Genomic DNA, 7,703 nt, shown 5'->3' with positions numbered 1-7,703 from the left:
AGTCTTCTGACAGGGGACCATGTTCGTGGACTAACAAATGTGAGATTTGCTAAAGATCGTGTTTGCAGTGCTTGCATTGAAGGAAAGATTCATGAAACTGCTCATCGCCCAACGACTCTTATCTACACTAAGAGGCCATTGGAACTTCTCCATATGGATCTGTTTGGTCCTCCAACATTTGATAGTCTTGGAGGCAGAAAATATTGCTTAGTGATTGTTGACGACTACTCAAGATATACCTGGGTATATTTCTTTAAAAGGAAGAGTGAAACTCAACAAACGGTCATCAACTTTGCTAATGAAGCGCAACGTCAACATGAAGCAAAGATCTTGATGATTAGGAGTGACAACGACACCGAGTTCAAGAACTACACCCTAGATGAGTTTCTAGGTGATGAGGGGATAAAGCACCAATATTCTGCACCATACACCCCTCAGCAAAACGGCGTGGCAGAAAGGAAGAACCGGACCTTGATAGACGCGGCAAGAACAATGATGGCAGAATTCAAATCTCCATACAACTTCTGGGCAGAAGCCATCAACACAGCATGTCATGCGTCCAATCGGCTCTACATCCGTAAAGGCTTGAACAAGACTCCGTATGAGATTCTAACTGGAAACAACCCAATCTCAAGTACTTCCGGGTATTCGGTTGTAAGTGTTTCATTCTCAAAAAGGGAGCTCGGTTAGCTAAATTTGATTCTAGAGCACATGAGTGTATCTTTGTTGGTTATGCTACAAACTCTCATGCTTACCGTGTCCTCAACAAGTCCACCGGACTAATTGAGGAGACGTGTAATGTAGAGTTTGACGAAAATAATGGCCCAAGTGGAGCAAAGTGGTCTTTGTGATATAGGTGATGAAATTCCTCCCGAAGCCATAAGAAGAATGGGGATTGGTCAAATACTCCCCATTGAGGAACCCCTTGTGGCCGAAGGAGAAGGACAATGCTATACTCAAGTGGAGCCATCACCCCCACAAGCCCCACACGCTTCTGATGAACAAAGAGAAGACTCTCAACAAGTTGATCAAGCTCTCAGTCAAGATCACTTGCCTAACAATGGTGATGTTCCCCATGATATTCAAGCACTACCCCAAGACCCCGAACCTACTCATGATCAAGATCAAGTGCAACCCCGAGATCCAGAACAAGTAGAAGCACAAGATCAAGATCAAGAGCAACCACTAATACAAGATCAAACTAGTGAACCTGCTCAAGTCGAAGGACAAGATGATCAGGAGACTGTCTCACAATTCCCGTCTGGAGCTCCAACAACCGGCTCAAGACGCAAGGGCAAACAGAAGCAACAAGTCGATGCTCCCCCGTTATCTAATGAAGAACTCTTGGAGCGCCGAGCAGCCAAGAATGCGAACAAGCTGAGAGTCAAGTCACATCTTATGAAGAATGTCCTTGGCAGCTTAAAAAGGGGAGTATCCACTCGTCAACAGCTTTGGAATTATTGTGAGCATCACGCGTTTGTCTCGTATTGTGAACCTCAATAGGTACAGGAAGCGCTCGATGATGAGGATTGGCTTATGGCCATGCACGAAGAACTTAACAACTTCGAGTGCAACCAAGTCTGGGATTTAGTGCCTTGGCCAACGGAGGAACATAATGTCATCGGGACCAAATGGATATTCAAGAACAAGCAAGATGCAAATGGAATTGTGATCCGAAACAAGGCAAGATTGGTGGCTCAAGGCTACTCCCAAGTCGAGGGTATCGACTACGGTGAAACCTTTGCCCCTGTTGCTCGTCTAGAATCTATTCGCATGTTACTTGCATTTGCTTCTCATCATAACTTCAAATTACAGCAAATGGATGTGAAAAGTGCATTTCTTAATGGTCCTTTAAATGAGTTAGTATATGTCAAACAACCCCCGGGATTCGAACATCCCAAGCTCCCCAATCATGTGTACAAACTCAATAAGGCACTCTATGGCCTTAAACAAGCCCCACGCGCGTGGTATGAGTACCTTACTGAGTTGTTACAAGATCGTGGGTTTGAAATTGGGAAGATTGATCCCACTCTTTTTACTAAGAGGGTTAAAGGGGATTTTTTTCATATGCCAACTATATGTTGATGATATTATCTTTGGCTCTCCTAACATTTCATTCAATGAAGAATTTGCTGCACTAATGACTGAGAAGTTTGAGATGTCCATGATGGGAGAGTTGAAGTTCTTCCTCGGGTTCGAGATTAAACAAGGTCTAGAAGGGACATTCATCAAACAAGCCAAGTACACTCAAGACATGCTCAAACGGTTCGAGCTCGAAGATGTCAAACCGGTCAAGTTCCCCATGCCAACCAGATGCAAGCTTGACAGTGATCCCAATGGTAAAGCAGTGGATCAAAAGGTATACCGCTCCATGATTGGATCCCTCCTTTACCTCTGTGCATCTAGACCGGATATTATGTTGAGTGTAGGGATATGTGCATGATTTCAATCCGCACCAAAAGAAAGTCATTACATGGCTGTCAAACAAATCTTTCGATATTTGGCTCATACCCCAAACTTTGGCCTCTGGTATCCCAAAGGAGCAAACTTCAATCTAGTTGGCTATTCTGACTCAGATTGGGCTGGAGATTGTGTGGAGAGGAAGTCAACGTCTGGAGGATGCCAATTCCTTGGTCGCTCTTTGGTAAGTTGGTCTTCAAAGAAGCAGAACTGCGTCTCCTTATCATCCACCGAGGCTGAGTATGTGACGGCTGCAAGTTGTTGTGCACAATTGCTATGGATGAGGCAAACTTTAAAGGATTATGGTGTCACTTGTGACAAAGTGCCTCTTCTATGTGACAATCAAAGCGCCATCAAAATTTCCCTCAACCCAGTGCAACATAGCAAAACCAAACACATTGATATTCGTCATCACTTCATTCGTGAACATATCAAGCTAGGTGATATTGAGGTTCACTTCATCCACACTGAAGAGCAACTTGCAGATATTTTCACCAAGCCACTAGATGAAGCAAGGTTCCGGGAGTTAAGGCATGAGCTAAATATCATTGATTCAAGTAATGTGGATTGAAACTAGGCATGTTGCACCTCACTTTACATTTCATCTTGGTCTAGATGTAGGCATGGACATAGGGGGAGTGTTGTTCTCTCAATGAACTCTCCCTCCCCCCATTATGCGTAAATCAATCTAGTCTTTCACTTTAGCCATTGTCAAATGGCACTTGTGCTTCAAAGACGAGCATTGGTCATGAACCCAAGGATAATTCTTCGCGGTGGCATACCATTGTCTCAAACATAGGTGGCCTCGGCCACCGCCCCTCCATCCTCTCTTGCGTATAAAGGAGAGGATATACAATGACAAGTCAGTACATTTTCTTGGATGTCATCCCTTTTTTACTCACTTGTCATGTGCCCAAGTTTCCCTTTTTCCTTAGCCGTGTTGAAACATGTACAGCGGTACTACCGCCAGGGGTAGCGGTACTACCGCCAGGACCCCAGCAGTACTACCGCCAGGTATGGCGGTACTACCGCCAGGATTCAAAATCTAACACGACCGGCTAGAAAATTTCTAAGGTTTCAAGGGGGAGCGGTACTACCGCCAGGACCCCAGCGGTACTACCGCTAGGGCCACAGCGGTACTACCGCTGGCCCGTACCCCTTGGGCTATATAAAGGGAGGGGGAGCCCGATTTTCTCATCTGTTTCTTCTTCCTCGCGGCTCCTCCCTCCCTAGCCCGAAAACCCCCTGCTTGGATCTCACTTCGTGGAGCTCCTTCTCCCCGTTGGTGTGGAAGGGTTGCTTCATCTCTTCTTCCTCCTCCAAAACCATGAATCCCGGTAAAAAGGCTCCTCCCTTCTTCTATTTGTTGTTGTTCGTGTTCTAGGGTTAGGAGCATTGGGGATTGGATTCATATTTTTTGATCCTATGGCTAGTTCTTGGATGGCATGAAGGAAATATTTGAGGGGAGTATAGGTCCGATGATTTGTTGTTGAATTTGCTGCCATGTCCTAGGATTTACTCGTCTTAGATCGAACACTTGAACTTTTGGATTAGATCTAAAACGTGCTATCTCTTGCCTAGGCATGTATGTATCTCTTGTTGCTAAGTGTTCCTCATGACAGTAGGGCTGGGGTGTACGTCTTAGTGTTCATATTCAGCCCATGCCCTCGAAAACGAGTCTTATATGTCAGATCTGAAAGTCAAACCCCCAGCAGTACTACCGCCAGGGGTGCGGTACTACCACTATGACCCCCAACGGTACTACCGCCAGGGCTAGCGGTACTACCGCTAGGCCCCAGCGGTACTACCGCCAGGGGTGGCGGTACTACCGCCGTGAGCGTTCACTATGTACTTTTTTCTGCTTGTTTTTGCTTAGCAATGCGTGTTTACTTGTTTTGCGTTCTCAAGTTTCATTGCCTTGACTTCTCTTGTCGCCTCTTTTTCGCTATGTGGTCTGTGTCACAGGTAGCTCTGCTCGCCGTTCGAACCCCCCACGGGACACGGCGTCCAAACAGTTTCGCAACACAAAGGCGCCCGAGGGGTCTGCCACGTCTGGTCTGCCTCCCAAGAAGAAGTCCTTCAAGAAGGTCGCTCACAAGGACAAGAGGGTCAATATCCGTACAATGCCCCCCAAGGACTTTCTGCAATTTCGCACCAAGAACCTCTATCTCAAGGAGAGGGAAGTGATCGATGGTGTTGAAAATGTCTGGGCAAGGGACCAGTGCAGGATCTATCGGGATGTTGTTGCTCACTCCAAGAAGAACTATGTCTCTGTCCAGTGGATTGATCCGGCACATCTTCAGCGGAACATGGACTACTTTGGTGATGCCCTCTCTCTGGTTGACAAACTGGGCATCAAAGACATCATCACCTTCAAGACGGACTTTGATCCCACTGCAGTTGCTCAGTTTTATGTTACAGTCCATTTCTCTCCTGATGCACAACGTTCCATGATATGGATGACTGGGTCACAGAAGATGACCGGTTCCTGGACTGAGTTCATGCAGTTCCTTCACATTGACTTTCAGGGTGCTGACACTCCTCTTGGGTTGCGTCCCCATGCTGCAGCCCCCACCGATAGGGCCCCCGCAAAGGACAGACTGCAGTCACTGTATCTGAGGAAAGGGGTGCTTCCCAAGCACCTGGACATCATGCATCGGATCTTTCGCAACACCCTCTTCCCTCGGAGTGGTAACTTCGATGAGGTCCATGGCTACTTGGCTGAGATGCTGTTACTTTGTGAGGACGCTATGTCTCAGGAGTCTGCTCAGCTGGATATTTCAGATGTGATGTTCTCAGAGCTTTGGAACTGCATCATCAATCGTAAGGTTCCTATCTACGGGCCTTACCTGTTCGCATACATCAGCCATAAGTGGCAACAGGCTTTTCCGGATGAGCTGCTCTACGCACAGTCTGATTACATTGTGCATGACCCAATCAGGCTTCGCGTCAAGGACAAGTGGGCCAACCCATCTACATCCTCTCAGCACATGGATACTGATACAGAGACCGCTGCTGACAGAGGAACTGCCTCTCAGTCCCGCTCGTCTGCCATGCCATCTTGGGCTATCAAACTGCAGGACAAGATGAAGACACTTTTCTGTATGCAGGCCAAGGGTCAGTACCAGAAACACGTGGCTCAGAAGCAGAGCCGCCAGAGGCATAAGCGTGTTCTCAGGACCTTGGATGTGGACATCTCCAGCGGCTCAGAGGACGACATCACTCCTGAGGCCACTTGGATGCAGGCTCAGGGGTACCAGTGGTCTGGCCATGAGGCAGAAGAGGAGGAGCAGACCGACCAGGAGGGGACAGACGAGTCTGGTGATCCTGAAGACGAGGAGTAGTTACCTGTGGCATTAGGTGTGCCCCCTTTTTGGTGTCTTGTGCCAAAGGGGGAGAGAGTCTAGGATTTGCTTTCATTTCGAACTTTGCATTGCTTTGCTTTATCTCGTATGGTTTGCTTCAAACTTGGTTTGATTCTCGTTTTCTATCTTTTGTGAGACATGATCTTATGTGAGATTTATTTCCATCATATGCTGTGAGTCATATGTCCCGTATTGTCATATATCTCTATCTTTTTGTTCTCATATTATTCTCTGTGCAAATCCGGTATTGTCATCAATCCACCAAAAAGGGGGAGATTGTTGGGGCATAGTTTATGCCTAAGTAATTTTGGTGATTGATGACAGTACCGTACATGACTAACCGTGTGTGTCAAGGTTTCAGGTAACTCACGTCAACGGCACAAGACGACACGTCTCCTCTCTCCGCGAACGGAAGCACGACGCTCTCTACGATTCTCTTTATTTGAGTCATAGGAAAGCCGTACTATTAAGAGGGGATCCGTAGTGGAAAGATTTGGGTGGAATCTATCTTTGCACACGCACACTTCACATTCTCCCCTTCCTCATGTTTGGAGCGGCCCTCGCCTATTTCGTCTTGAATATTTCTACAAAATGGTCCCCAGCGGTAGTACCGCTGGACTGCTAGCGGTAGTACCGCTGCAGCCAACGGTAGTACCGCCCCTGGTCAGCGGTAGTACCGCTCCAGGTGCTTTGTTCCACCTACCTAGCGGTAGTTCGTGGACGCACCCTTTTGCGAAGACTTTCCCGGCGGTAGTAGTGCTTGTGCACTACCAAGGGGCCAGCGGTAGTACCGCTGGTGTCAGCGGTAGTACCGCTTGAGGCCCAGCGGTAGTACCGCTTGAGGCCCAGCGGTAGTACCGCTGCAGCCAGCGGTAGTACCGCTAGGCAGCGGTAGTACCGCTAGGCAGCGGTAGTATCGCTCCGGCTCAGCGGTAGTACCGCTGGATTTCGGGCAGAGAGTGGGAAAACGGTCTGATTTTTCCCCCCACTATATAAAGGGTTCTTCTAGCTGAGGAACCCTATCTCTTACCTCTCTTAGCTCCATTGTTGCTCCACAAGGTCAAAAGTGCCCGATCTCTCTCCCTAGCCAATCAAACTTGTTGATTCTTTAGGGATTGGTTGAGAAGGCCTAGATCCACACTTCCACCAAGAGAAAAGTTGATTCCCCCACCAATCGCTTGCGGATCTTGTTACTCTTGGGTGTTTGAGCATCCTAGACGGTTAAGGTCACCTCGAAGCCATATTCCATTGTGGTGAAGCTTCGTGGTTTAGTTGGGAGCCTCCAAGCTTTGTGTGGAGTTGCCCCAACCTTGTTTGTAAAGGTTCGGTCACCGCCTTCAAGGGCACCTATAGTGGAATCACGGTACCTTGCATCGTGCGAGGGCGTGAGGAGAATACGGTGGCCTTAGTGGCTTTTTGGGGAGCATTGTGCCTCCACACCGCTCCAACGGAGACGTACTTCCTGTCAAAGGGAAGGAACTTCGGTAACACATCCTCGTCTCCATCGGTTCCACTTGTGGTTATCTCTACCCTTTACTTTGTATTTGCTTATGCTTGTGACTATATCTTACTTGTCTTAATAGCTCTCGTTGTTAGCTTCTATAGGGTTCACCTCATTGTCATATTATTTGTGAACCCGTATAGTGTTTACCTGAACTTGTTAAGATTAATTAAAAAGTGGTCGTTGTCTATTCACCCCCCCTCTAGCCAACCATATCGATCCTTTCATGGTTATTTCCCACCTTGGGAGTAGACCAAGCTAGGCCAAAAGCCTAAGCTTGGGGGAGTACGTGTTCTCACCGACTTTACATTCATGCTTATGGTTTCACTTTGTTAGTCGGTGTTCACACTTTGCCACTGTATTAACCATGCTAGTTT

Source organism: Hordeum vulgare, chromosome 3H (assembly GCF_904849725.1).
Source record: "Hordeum vulgare subsp. vulgare chromosome 3H, MorexV3_pseudomolecules_assembly, whole genome shotgun sequence".
In the NCBI taxonomy this organism is placed as follows: Eukaryota; Viridiplantae; Streptophyta; class Magnoliopsida; order Poales; family Poaceae; genus Hordeum; species Hordeum vulgare.
The sequence above is the reverse complement of the archived record's forward strand: the minus strand, read 5'-3'. Positions refer to the sequence as shown.